Source organism: Felis catus, chromosome B1 (assembly GCF_018350175.1).
Source record: "Felis catus isolate Fca126 chromosome B1, F.catus_Fca126_mat1.0, whole genome shotgun sequence".
NCBI classification, from domain to species: Eukaryota; Metazoa; Chordata; class Mammalia; order Carnivora; family Felidae; genus Felis; species Felis catus.
The window spans coordinates 173,290,438-173,304,847 of record NC_058371.1 but is presented as its reverse complement, the minus strand read 5'-3'; the positions used below and the strand labels follow the sequence as shown (position 1 = coordinate 173,304,847).

The 14,410-nt window shown below is 42.6% G+C and overlaps 2 long non-coding RNA genes across 3 annotated transcripts; one reads left to right on the top strand and one right to left on the bottom strand.

The window, feature by feature from the left end:
• Positions 1–692: 692 nt before the first annotated feature.
• Positions 693–5,278, bottom strand: LOC109499213. The gene is made up of 3 exons (XR_002156426.3): positions 4,154–5,278; positions 1,394–1,724; positions 693–1,187 (listed from the first exon to the last, which is right to left on the bottom strand). It is a non-coding gene; the product is annotated as an uncharacterized LOC109499213 (long non-coding RNA).
• Positions 5,279–5,373: 95 nt separating this feature from the next.
• On the top strand, positions 5,374–13,932 carry LOC109499214. Of its 2 annotated transcripts, XR_002741905.2 has the most exons (4): positions 5,374–5,568; positions 8,424–8,519; positions 12,856–13,062; positions 13,749–13,932. It is a non-coding gene; the product is annotated as an uncharacterized LOC109499214 (long non-coding RNA). The 2 variants fall into 2 exon arrangements; XR_002156427.3 differs by lacking the exon at positions 12,856–13,062 and having other exon boundaries at positions 5,379–5,568.
• The last annotated feature ends 478 nt before the right edge of the window (positions 13,933–14,410 follow it).

Genomic DNA, 14,410 nt, shown 5'->3' with positions numbered 1-14,410 from the left:
CTCCCCCACCTCGCTCCCCTCACCCCTTCCCACCCTCCTTTGTGTCTTTTTGAACAACTTAGATGAAGATACAGGAGGTTGGTTTATAACATTCGTGGGTGGCAAAAACAAAGGGGGAGTAGCTAACACCCAAAAAAGCGAGGGTCAAAGTTTCGAAAATAATAATGTACATATACAGCACCTTACAAAGCCCTTCTCTAAAGAATGATCTTATTTAAGTCTCTAAACAACTTTCAGTGGTAGGTATGACCAATTATTCTCATTTTTCAATTAATTAACTAATTAATTAACTTATTTATTTTTAAATTTGAAGTAATTTTTTGTATTAAATATAATTTATTGTCAGATTGGTTTCCATACAACACCCGGTGCTCATCCCAACAGTTGCCCTCCTCAAAGCCCATCACCCACTCTCCCCTCCTTCCCACCCCCATCAACCTTCAGTTTGTTCTCTGTATTTAAGAGTCTCTTATGCTTTGCCTCCCTCCCTCCGTTTCTATAACTTTTTTTTCCCCCTTCCCCTCCCCCATGGTCTTCTGTTAAGTTTCTCAGGATCCACATATGAATGAAAACATATGGTATCTGTCTTTCTCTGCCTGACTTATTTCACTTAGCATAACACTCTCCAGTTCCATCCACGTTGCTACGAATGGCCAGGTTTCATTCTTTCTCATTGCCTAGTAGTATTCCATTGTATATATCAACCACATCTTCTTTATCCATTCATCAGTTGATGGACATTTAGGCTTTTTCCATAATTTGGCTACAATTATTCTCATTTTAGATGAGGCTCAGGGCTTACATAAATTCCCCAAGACCATTCAACACAATACTGCAGAGCACCCAGGTTTATATCCTGGTTTTTCTGATTTCAAATTCTATACTCTTTAAAATGGACCAAAACAAACAAGAGAAAATTAATAGCAACATTAAAAAAAAATACAAGCACAAGTTGGGAGAGAGATCTGGTGTACCAACTGCCATGGGAAGGCCACTCAGCATCACCCCCGGGTTCAAGATCAGTGCCAGTAGACCACTGTCTTGCTCTTTGGCAGAGATGACATTCTTCTCCCCAGCATGGTCTCCTCCAGACAACTAGTAAGTTCATCTCACGGGAGCTGAACAAGAATGTGAACTTGGCCCCCACTCTCATAAAGCTACCACCTCCTGGTCTGGTTCAGGGGTACCTGGAGCATGGAAAGACACGAGCTTAAGAGTCTTGCCAATTACTGGCACCATACTCTCACCCTTTCTGGACTTAAGACCTGGCTTCAGTAATTCAGGAGACTTGAGGAGATTTTGGTTTCTCTGGAGAATGCCCACATGTGGTTAGCCATGTTTATTCTGCTATACCTCCTGGGACCTTCTCATATTGCAAAAGATTGGAACTTACCCTTTTTAGAATCATCCAGGTAGGCAAGTAGATTGAGTAACTCATCTCCTTTCCTTTACCTCCTGGGCTGTTTGGTAGAGGGGAGAAGAAGGGCAAGGTAGAGGAATGTGCAGAAACTGTAGGCAGAGACGCCTTTGTGAATTTCTTTCTCGGTGTTGCATTTTGTCTTTCTGAGTCCCTCTGTCTTCTGGGTGATACAAGGAAGCTACTGTTTGCCTAGAATTTAATACTCCCTTCTGTTTGTTTTAATCCTTACCAGGAACAGGTGTTCCTTTTGGTTTTTGAAGTTTTCATCAACAGAAGTTTACTCGTTTGGCACCATAAAACTGTACTGTAAAACAAGACAAATGATTTTATACATCGTAAAAGTAGAAACAAATTAAGTATTTTCAAAGCAATAATATTTTGGACTACATCCAAATACCAAGTACTTACCTAGGGCAATAACTGAACTCTCCCGGAACAATAGATTGTCAAGTTGATTGGTTTCTTTTGTACAATAGTAGATAATAATTTACCAAAAGCTTCCTATGCTGAGACTTTACTAGCAAAATGCGATGGCCAGAAGCTACGTACCCTCATCTTACCTACAGGTTAAGTTTCTGATGATGGACTTAATACCAACTTCTGATCTCCTGAATTTACATTAACAGGCGTCAAAACTTGGTGGTGGTCCTCTAGCCTAGCACTCAACACTTTGCCTTTCTGTTAATCACTTTCCCTCCTCCATTATTAACATCAAATACATACCGTAGCACCTATTTCCTGCATTGTAGCTTTCACTATGTGTCCTTCACTCTAACCCTACAGCCAACAATCCCTCCTGTACACATGGGCCACTTTCACCCACTTCTCCCCACTTCCTAATTAATCTCTTTGAGTTTCATTGTAAATGGCACACTTCCTCCTCCTCCTTTTGTTTTTCTTTTATCAACTTTATTAAGATATAATTTACATACCATAAAATGTGTCCATTTTCAGTGCACAAATTCAGTGATTTTAGTACATGAACAGAGCTATGTAACCATCACCATGATCCAGCTTAAGCACATTTCCATCGCCCCATGATATCTCTCATGGCCATTTTTCCCAACCCCAACTCTAGGCAACCCCTAATGTACCTCCTGTCGCCTCAGGTTTACCTTTTCTACATATTTCATGTAAATGGAATAGTTTTTTTGTGTATTTTTTTTTTCACTTAGCATAACGTATCTGTGTTTTCTCTTTGTGGTAGCATGTATCAGTATTCTGTTGCTTCTTATTGCCGAACAGAACCCATTGTATGGACGTACCACCTTTTGTTTATCCTGCCACTCAGTGAGGGACATTGGGATTGGGCCCACTTTTTGGCTCTTGTGAATACTGTTGCTACGGACATTTGCATACAAGTCTTTGTGTGGACATACACAGGTTCTCGTTTCTCTTCGGTAAACACTCAGGTGTGGAATTGACGAAGGCACACGTCTTTTTAATAGTAATTTTAACAATGTCATGATTGGCTACCTACAGATATACTAAATTTGGGGAACAATTCGCAAAGCCAGTTGACCATTCGGTTCAAACATTTGAACAGTTATTCAATTTAGTTGTCATAGCTTCATTGAAGCGGGACGTTTTGCTGCATCTCTCAAGTGGCATTGCCCCTTCCACCATCCTGAATATATGGAGAATTATGCATTTACTCAGTGAAAATTGATTAACTATAGCATTTTTATAACTATGCTTTAAATACTTTAAATACTTCACCAAATGATATTTGCCCTGCCATATTACAACGTCAATGATTCCCCTTAAAAACCTGGATCCAAGTGGTCACTCTAAAAATGGTATCACACTTAATTACGAAGCACAGTACAATGGCCAAAAGTAATTAAAAAGGAATTCCGCTCCCTCCTCACGTCTCCGGAAGGACAGCAAAGCAGAGCTAAGCACACAATAAACAGAAAATCCCTTCTTCACACATACATATTTCACGCTCTCGGTTCAAGTCCCCCCGCCCCCAAACCCTCCCCTTTCTCTACTGTGTGTTATTATTTTTTGCCCCTCTCCACACCCTCCTTTCTTTCCTTATGTGGATGCACTTAGCTCCTCTCCCAGTACAAAAGAATTCTTTCTGGATAGAGGAGGAAAATCAGGTTGGCACTTCAGGATTTCTCTTGGAAGGATGAAGGACCACGAAGTCTTTTCACATGTTATAAAGTATAAAACATGATGAAAATGTAATATATTACTCTGATTTTTTGCAGCCATCAACATTACCAATGATATAAGATGATAGAATAGATATGCCTTGTACCCCAAACAAATCACTCGTCTGCTAAAATACTCCCAGGTCTTTAATATTGTATTTTATCCATTTTAGAACCCTCTCTCCCATTTTTTAACATTTCTGAAATAAGAATGTGCCTTTTGACGAATGATGTTTTATAATCACCATTAGCCACCCCCCACCCCCAATTTAAAGTGTCTGAAATCCTGGGGCGCCTGGGTGGCACAGTCGGTTAAGCGTCCGACTTCAGCCAGGTCACGATCTCGCGGTCCGTGAGTTCGAGCCCTGCGTCAGGCTCCGGGCTGATGGCTCGGAGCCTGGAGCCTGTTTCCGGTTCTGTGTCTCCCTCTCTCTCTGCCCCTCCCCTGTTCATGCTCTGTCTCTCTCTGTCCCAAAAATAAATAAAAAACATTGAAAAAAAATTTTAAATAAAGTGTCTGAAATCTTATAATCAGAGAGGCCTGAGATAAACTAAGGGCTATGGGTTTCACCTGTTTGGTGCTGTATACCGTTGTGGAGCAGGTAGTTGGGGCAGCTTGCCCAAGAAGGGGAAAGATCTGTAGCGCTGTCAGGACGGTGGCCATCTGCCCTTGGGGTCTGGTAACTTATCTCACTTATGAGGCCTGGGTAAAAGGGAGGTTGGGGATTCCATATGCACCTCACTGTGTACATTCCACTTCCCGATTCCTTGCTGGGCACGTAGGATTCCTCACCAGCCAACTTCAATAGAAGGCAGCCTATCTTGGAAATATATACCATGTCTCACGTCAGGCTTTGCATTCCTGTGACATTCGCTCCCGAGTTGCTGTAAGCTCCTGCAGGGCGCCTTAAGGGACCCGTGATTAGAAGTTCTATGGAACAATTTCGACTGATGCCAAATGATGGTGTATCAGCCCGCCTGCCGCCCAGCGGCGCCGGGAATGTGCGATAATGTTATGGTAAGGAAGTGCAGAAGCACAGGAAATGAAAACAATACGGTGGCCTGGGATGGAGATCCAGGACAGAAATGACTTCAGAGCGGTCAGGGTCTGTTTGTAAAAGCATAGGCTGTCCGAGCCAAAAACAATTGGGGCAGAAATCTATAGCTGCCGCTCCCAGTAAGCAGCTTGCCCGGAGAAGGGCAAGTTTTCAGAGGCTCCTCCAGTCTAACGGGGTCTCTGGTGGAGACAGCAAAGCCGCTGAGTGCAGGGATGCTATTTGGTCTGGCTGATTCCCAGCAGGGCCAGGTGTCCAGACCCTAAGTAAATAAAGGGCAGTAAGAACGTAGAAGGGCTCCTCTTTCCGAAGATGCATTTCTATCTTCCTTGCTTCCTCTTACGGTTTGTTGATTTAGCACATACTGTGATAGTTTTTGCTTGCCGGACGGTTGGTAGGCCGGTCGGGGAGTCTGGATATCTGGAGAGAGTTTGGGATTTGGATCTCTTGTCACACATGGCTGATCTGACTCCTTGTGGCCTTTGAGTAGGCTGACCTGGGGCTCTTCTAGTTTCAGAAGGTGCTAGATGATGTGGCCATCATAATCCCAAACCTGCAGGAACCCCGCAGTAACACCTGAACGCGTGGCTCTGAAATAGGTGACTTTGCTCCCAGAATATTGTGGGCAGGGTGGCATGTCATCGTATCCTCCTCCTGCCTAAAGCCAAGTCTTACATCACCTGTAGCCTATGAGATAACAGTGCAGGGGTGAGGCTGCCAGCAGCTGGGGCCCTGGGCTTGTGGGGGTGGAGAGAAAGAGGGAAGAAATGGAGCCAGCTAGAATCATTTGTCTCTTTTTACCACTTATGGAGAGATTTGTGCATACCAGGCACTATGTAATTCAGCTTTTATAAACCTTATCTCATGTTATCCTTTTAAGAATTCATATGTATCCGTCAGGGTTCTTCAGAGAAACAGCCCCAACAGAACTGTGTGTATATAGATATAGTTACAATATACAATACAAATGTAGATACGATACAATATGGATAGAGGTGGACTTTTATGTCTGATACAATATACATACAATAGATAAGATACAATAAATAAATGTCCATATATAATATATGTAATAATGTCTATATACACACAGCACATAGAGTGTTATATAACATATATATGTGCTATGTGTATCTCTCTCTCTCTCTCATATATATATATATATAATTTACATTTAAAATATAAATTATATATAATATATATATATATATGTGAGAGAGAGAGTTTTTAAGGGATTAGTCCATGTGCTGGCAAGCACCAAATCTATAGAGTGGGCCTGCAGGCTGCCTTGGGAAGAGTTGATGTTGTGGTTGAAGTCTGAATGCATTTTCCTGGCAGAAATAACTCTTGCTCGGGGGAGGTGAGTCTTTTCGTTCTGTTCGGTTCTTTGCCTGATCGGGTCAGGCCCACCGACATTACAGAGGGTGATCTCAAACTCTATTGACTTAAATGGTAACGTCATCCAAAAACACCCTCACAGACACATCCAGAGTAGTGTTTGACTACGTATCCGGGCACTTTGGGCAGCCAAGTTGACGTATAAAGTTAACCACCACAGGTATGCTTTACTGTATACGTTTCACCGATGGAGAAATTGGGTTCAGACATTTGAAGCCATGTGACTGAGACCACAAAGCCAGTAAATGGCAGCTGTAGGATTGTTTGCCCTTATGGTTTTGAACCCAGGAACTCTGTATTTAAAGCTTAGGCTCGTAGCCACTTTGTCGTATTATCTCCTTACGTGCAGTACTGCTGGAGGGACCGGACGCGGAGGAAAGTCAGTGTTTGTGTGGGAGCTACTCTGAGGATAAACGGAGCCTAAGTAGCTAAGAAATGTTGGCCAGAGGAGGGCCTTTGTGGCTCTCAGGAACCAAACAGGAGCGGGGAATGGGGGCTAGTCAGACCAAGCAGACACTGCTGGGTGGTTTTTTGGCGGTGAGCTGCACAGTGTAGGGTCGTTTGGGCAGGATTAGTGGCCGGTGAGAAAATGGAGCAGGGAGAGACCAAGAATCCCAGCATCCAAGAAGGCGAATGGATTGGTGAGGAAGCTCACACTCCAGCAACCCTCCCATTTCAGATAAGGGAGGAGAGACTCCACTTCTCAAAAAGGGGTTGTAGGTGGGAAGAGACTCGCCTAGTTCCCTGGCCAACAGTCCCGCTGGCCCGTTCCGAGAGGGGAGGCTGGTCTCGAGGCAGAACTCTCAGTGCCGGCTCGTCCTTTGCTTACCCCAAGACCAGAAATCAGACTTAGGAGAATCCTGTCTGTGAGGAAATCCTAGCTCCAAAATGCTCCTCCCCTGAGAATGAGGTAGACATTCCGAAATCTGAAGGAAAGCCCCAGGGGCCTAGGTGCCCCAACACAAAGCTCCAAGAAGACTTGCAAAAACTGGAGGGAGGAATGTAGGAGACTCTCGGAAAGTTCCGTGGCAGAACTTAGGATCCTATGACGTTAGACATAAAAGAGACTCTAGGAGTTTTCTCAAAAAAGACCTGTGATGATTTATAAGTTTTGAGCAAGCAATTAAAAAAAAAAAAAATCAAGGGGCGCCTGGGTGGCTCAGTCGGTTAAGCGTCTGACTTTGGCTCAGGTCATGATCTCGCAGTTCATGAGCTCAAGCCCCACGTCGGGCTCTGTGCTGACAGCTCAGAGCCTAGAGGCTGCTTCAGATTCTGTGTCTCCAGCTCTCTGCCCCTTCCCCGCTTGTGCTCTGTCTCTGTCTCTCTGTCTCTCTCTCAAAACTAAACATCAAAAAAAATTTTTTTTAAATCAAAAGAATTTAAATAAAAATCCACATTTCAGGGCTCTCTTAAGAAGTTGGAAGTCTGCCAACAGAGAGCTCACATTCCTGTGGTGGTTGAATGGTGTTGCTGTAGTCGAGAACAAGTCCTCACTTCAGGAGGTGCCTGTGCCAGACCTCCGCAGTCCCCACCTCTCCCTATTGCCTCTGGACGCCAGCGCTTTTCTGACACTCCGTGCACTTCCTTCCTTCACGTTTGCTGCCTGACTCTGGAATTCCTGCGGTAGACCAACATTTCCTTTACCCAGGAGGAAACTGGGGCCCACAGAGGGGATATATCCTCCCCAAGACGACGTAAATGAAGACTTTAATCCAGGACCTTTCATACCCAGCCCAACCTCTTTTTTTCCACACTCAGAAAGGAAACCCTTGTAAAACAATGATCCCCCGACTCCGGTCTAGCATGCGCTCCATTATCACCCTTGGAATGCTAGAAGGACTCTGGGAAAGAAGAAACAGAAAGGGAATGTGAAGGTGATGCTGTAAGATTTTTTTTTTTTTTTAACAGTAAGAGACTGTGACTCGGAGAGGAAAAAATTTCCCCAATCGCAAAGACCAAGGAAGCAAAACGCAGAAGAGAAAGAGGAAGGAAGTTCAAGCCTGCCCCAGAATTTAAGCTTTCGGAAGCACCAAAATCCCCCCCTTGACTTGGGAACCTGATTATTACAGAAAGCCTTGCTTAGTTCAGAGTCTGGGGACTGTCAAAATTGAGAAACTTTAGAAATTGCAAATATTTTTTTTTTTGTAGATGAAAGATAAAAACGAGCTTGGATGGGGGAAAGAGGAAGTTCTATTTTTGAAGTGGACCCCGGGGTAGAATAAATACCGTCATAAAAGTAAGACAGTGATATGGGCATGCCGCTTCAAAAACTTCAAAAAAGCAACTTGATTTGCATTATCTTCCTATGTCATGAAAAGCTTATAATTGTTTTATGGCCAATAGGGTCTCCTAACTTTTTACTCCCCTGATGGAATCCTGTGATTTCAGATAGAGATGCCTAAACTCTAAGAAGATGCTTGGAAACGTCTCCGACCGAACGGCCATGAGAACGGAGTCGTTGCTTGAAAAGTGGTTGTATCTCACGTAAGGGTGCTTGGTATTTTTTGTTTCTAGCGACCGTGTGTAGAAATTAGCTCCTCCAGGAAAGGAGTCTCCATCTCTCCATCTCTACTAGTCCGGGCAGGTCTTTAGTGATCTCTACAGGGGATGTGAGGCAGGCACTGGCCCCTGGGAGGGTAGTGGGGAATCCGAGCTTTGTGGCTCCTGGAGTCACTCACAGGGCTGCTTCAATCCTACTGTGCACTGTGACTCACTAAGGCGGGATATGGTATGACATTTCAACAATTTCTCTTCTTCTTCTTCTTCTTTTTTTTTTTTAATGTTTATTTTTGAGAGAGAGAGAGGGTGCGAGCAGGGCAGGGGCAGGGAGAGAGGGAGACAGAGAGTCTGAAGCAGGCTCCATGCTGTCAGCACAGAGCATTAATATAAAATTTCAAAGTGTTTTTCTTCCCTGTCTCTCTGAGAAATGCACCAAGTTTCTGGGGAGAAATTGGTATATAGTGAGAGAGATTTATATGTATTTCACTAATACAGATACATACACATGTATAAGCATGCAATACATACATATATACATTTTTTAAAGTTTATTTGTGTATTTTGAGAGAGAGTGCGTGCCCATGTGCAGGGGAGGGGCAGAGAGAGAGGAGAGAGAAAGAACCCCAACCAGGTTCCACGCTGTCAGCACCAGAGCCCGATGCGGGGCTCGAACCCACGAACTGTGAGCTCATGACCTGAGCTGAAGTCAGATCAACTGACCGAGCCACCCAAGCGCCCCTCGACAATTTCCAACAGCCTTTTGCTCTTCCCAATATTAATTTTTAATTGACCTGTAATATGGACCAGGCACTGGGCCTTCCATGCATGTCCCTCCAAAAATGCCACTCTGTGTCCCAAAGCCTTACGAGTAGCAGGACTTGAATTTACGCAGCATGCAGAAGATATCTTGGAACTTTCCCTGCTCCTGTAACCCGTTTTTCCACAAAGTCAGCCTCGGGTGGGTCCTCAGGAGATTCTCTCTTGTGGCTCCTCCCTCGGCTTGTCCTGCCGGCCAGGATCTCCAGCGTGATGCCCAGTACAAGTGGCGGTAGCTGTTGACTGTTCCCCATCCGCAAGGGAATGCTTTTGGTCCCTGCGTTCTCTGCACTCACCATTTACTATTATGTGTGGGGTAGGTTTTAAGAAGAATACTTTCTTCTTTTTGTAGTGTAGCAACTATTTCTTACCATGATAGATGCTGAATTTTGTAGAATGCTTTTCTGCATCTATTAAGACGATCAGGAGCTCTTTCCCGTTTGAACCGTTATACAGTCAGTTCATCCTGTCGTGTTGTCTTTTTTATTATTTATAAGTGGATTTGATTTGCTGGTGCCTTGTTGGTGATTTTGTGTCAGCGTTTATGAGTAAAATCATCTATGAGTAGTTTTCCTTTTCCAGACTATCCTTGATGGTTGGTATGGGTTATGCCAGCCTCCTAAAGTGAAAAGAGTTACGTATTTTCCTATTTTGTGGAAGAATTTATCCAAGACTGGAATGGTATGTTTATTTAGCGGGAACATTTTTAACTATGGATTTGATTTTTAAATTTTTCATCAAATCATTAGGTTTTATTTTTTTGATAACATCTTGGTACTTTTTTTTCCCTAAGAATTTTCTTCTTTTACCTGTTTATAATTCCTTGGCACAAATCTATGTAGAATAATCTATTTTTACTATCTGCAGCAATTACTTTTTCATTCATAATGTGATTTTATTTTGTTTTTTAAAGTTTATTTATTTTGAGAGAGAGAAAAATTCGAGTGGGGAAGGGGCAGAGAGAGAGAGAGAGAGAGAATTTCAGGCAGAGAGAATTCTGGATGTGGGGCTTGAACTCACAAACCAGGAGATCATGACCTGAGCCAAAACCAAGAGTCATCCGAGCCACCCAGGCGCCCCCATAATATGATTTTAAAAAATGATTTTTCTTTTTTTTCCCTCTTTGATCAGTATTATCAGAGGCTTGTCAACTTCAGAACACTTTTCAAAGAATTATTTTGGATTTATTGATCCTCTCTGTTGTATGTTTGTATTTGTATTTATTAATTCTGTTCTTAATATTATTTCCTCTTCTGTGGGATAAGTTTATTTCCCATTTACCCTAATAATGACAGTGTTGCTCTTAGAGATCTACAAGGGGGGACCCTCTACACTTCTTTCTCCGGATGAGACTGAGGCTTTGAGTTTTCAGTGTCAAAACAGAAATTCAACACCAGGGTTTGGCTTACACCCCCGAAAGCAAAGTGGATTACCTATCGGAATTCTCACTTTTACTTTATTTTTTTTTAAGTTTATTTATTTATTTTTGAGAACGTATGAATGGGGGAGGGGCAGAGGGAGAAGGAAAGAGAGAGAATTCCAAGCAGACTCCACACTCAGTGCAGAGCCTGATGGGGGGGCTCGAACCTACAAACCAAACCGTGAGATCATGACTTGAGCCAAAGTCAGACGCTTAACCAACTGAGCCACCCAGGCGCCACCCCTAAATTCTCACTTTTACGTTATTTCTGGCTTCTGAGAACGTCTTTTCTTAGCAGCCCAGCGATACCCTTAACAGCGATAAAATGTGAAGTGTTTGTTACGCACGTTAGCCGTCTTCAGTAGGCGGCTGGCTGGGGGTGTCTAATCTCCTCTGTCTCAAGAACTAGAAGACATTCTGCTCCTTCCTTCCCCGAGTCTCCTGTCTTTTGCTCCCAGGTTTCTGGCTTCAAATTCCAGGGGGTGCATCTGATCCTTGGGTCTTGTGTGGCTTTTCTAAGGTGGCTTTAAATACTTCAAAATGTACCTCCAAACACCAAATAACCTTTTTTAGGGCCCATGTTGATGGTCCTTTACTACCTCACTAACAGGCCATATTATATTCACACTGTCTCTGTTTCTTTGGAAAGGCAGGGGAGTGGCACCGGGGAGAAGGAACAGGAGGAGAGGTGGGTGTAGAATAAAATCCCTGTCAGTCTCCCGAGCTCTGAGATGTCCTGGCTGCTACCACATGCATAGGAGGGACCCATTCTACACCAGCTTCACAGGGCAGGCTTCTCCCTGAAGATGAAGCAAAAATGATCAAGGGCTGCCCATTGTTTTTTCAATTATATACTTTTAGCTAATAAACAGTTTCTTTATACATACACACGAACATAAGTTTTCATAAGTGTGAGCATAGCCTGTAGTCTTTTTTATTGTTGTTGTTCCTTGTCATTTTTTGCTTGATTTTCCCCTCAAGTTCCTCCGTATTTCTCCTTGTTCATCATCCCTGGACCTCAGTCTCCACCCGATAAAACATGTTATGGCCCAGGATGTGTTCTTCCAGATTTTTCTCCATGCCCATGTAATCATACAAGTGAAAATTTGCCGTTATTTATTCTACAAGAATGGGTTCATATTATACACACTTGTGTTTTTCACTTAATAATGCTTCATGGAAATCCCTCTAAGCCAACTGGTATAGCTCTAACTCATTCTCTTAATGGTTATAAAAATCTCGTTTTGTGTGGATATACATAATTTATTGGATCATTCCCCTACTGATGGGCATTATTTCCGGTTTTGTCACTACAAACAAGGCTATAATAAATATTCTTGTGAACATGTCCTTTGTACCAGCAGTTTTATGTTTATGGGATAGATTCCCAGGAGTGAAATTGAAGGGTAGAAGGGTATGTGATATTTATTACATTTTAATAGACATTGTCAGATTGTTTCCAAAAGGCTGTGACAATTTCCACTTCTATCAACAATATGTGAGAGGACCCTCTTCAGTGCATCCCTGAGTTTTTACTCCATTTGTATTCATTTGATGCTTTCAATTTAAAAACCTTTTGGCGTATAATAGGAGTAAAGCGATATCTCATTGTTGCATACATTTGCATTTCCCAACCGTAATTAATTTAAATAATTTTGCTATTTGGATGAGCTCTTTTCTGAATCCCGTATTTACTATCTTTTGTGTATTTTTCTGAATTGTTTTTTTTTTTTTTTGGCCAATTTGTCAATGCTCTTTTTATCTTATAGATATTAATCTTTAGTCTGTTACTTGTGTTATATTTTATCCCAAATCTATTATTTTTCTACTAATTTTATTTGTGGCTTTTTTTTTTTTGCCCACAGATGTATAAGGGTGTTTATTTACATAGTTAAATGTGTTTATCTTTTATTTTTCAACATCCTTTTGGTTTCCAGTCTCAGTCTGAAAGGTGTTTGTCAACCTTGGGATTATAGGTCCTAGCAAAGAGTCCCCAGAGCCATTGTGTGAGAGGGACTTACACTAAGGTCCCTTAACCTGGATAATGGATAATGAAGCGAGGACGTTCTGCTTATGATTGGGTAGACTCAGCTCTGACGATGGCTAGTGAATCGGCTTCTGGCTAAAGGACCATCCAGCAAGAATTGACCAGTAGGATGAGATCATACCTGTGCCATATCCAGGGAGGACGACTGATACCGTCACTGCAGAATGACCCAGAGCCCAGGGAGAGACCTGAAGGAGGGAGGACAGACTGACAAGGAAGCGTCTTCCTCTTCCCCCAGAAATAGGGTAGGACTTGAGAGATGAGAAACCCAAGTGTGGGTGAGGAAATTAAAACTCAGAGAGGGACAGGATTGGCCCAAGATCACACAGCTTGTTGAAGGGCAGAGCGGAAATTTAAATCAGGTCTTCTAACTCCAAGACCTGTGCATTTCCCAGATTCCATAGACACAACTGTTACAGTGTTGTGGTCATAACCATGTAAAATTCTGGGTCAGGGTGAAAACTTACTCTGTTACAGGCACTATTCTAAGCACTTAGCATGTAATATTGTATTTCACCCTCATAAAAGATTGGAGCTGGTATTTTCTCTACTTTTTAGAGGAGAGAACTGAGGCATAGAGAAATGAAAGACTTCATCCAAAGTTACATGGCTAAAAAATTGTAGAGCTTTGATTCAAACTCAGTGTAACTCCAAAAACCTATAACACTAACCTCGGGCCACACAGCCTTTTGACATAAGTTCCCTGCCTCTCTTCCTCTATTTCGCTTTCTATCCTTTGTACGATAAATTTATTAGTATATATATTCATTATTTTTGTTTGTTTGCTTCCCAGTATATCATTTTTAAGGTCATTTCTTAGCCACTCCAGTGAGTTGAGGTGAATAAAGTTCATTGGGGAGTTGTCCTGTGGCCAGGCCTCGGTTATTGATGTAATAATTGACCTTATGAAATGTATTTGCTGATGTTCTAGATTACAAAGACAAACCAAGCAAAGAGGAAGAGTTGGAGAGGAGAGACCGTGAAGACACGGAGAATTCCGGGACTCTGCTGTCTATCTCCGCATGGGCTTGCTGGGATCGGGGCGCTGCTGATTAGCACTGGCTCTTGCTTAAGAGAAAGGAGACATATCTAAAATAAAAAATAGTGACAACTGAGGTTTTCCCATTCTCTGTGGTTATGTTCACATTGCTGAAGGGGTTCAGGAATTCTTTTCTTCTGGTAGAGTCAGCACTATTTTAAGCACCTGCTGTGTGCAGGGCATAATGGCGGGTCTCACCGGAGACCCACACGTGCATGGGCTTTAGTCGGTGCTGGATGGCCTTAGGGAGGCAGAGATGTATTAACTTTGACATAAAATTGATATCGTTAAATGCCCTACTACAGCTCAAATCAAAGTACAAAGGGAAGGTAGGAGAGAGAGGAGAGGGTTCAATGGGATTATGGGAAAATCATCCTCGCATGATGTGTTAATAAAAAAGCAAATACTATATTTGAACAGGCAGATTTGTGGGAGTTGTGGGCAGGTAACAGAGGTAATGGTTTCTTTTAAAGTTTTTTTTTTTTTAAGTTTATTTATATATTTTGAGAGAAAGAGAGTGAACAGGACAGGGGCAGGGAGAGAGGGAGCGAGAG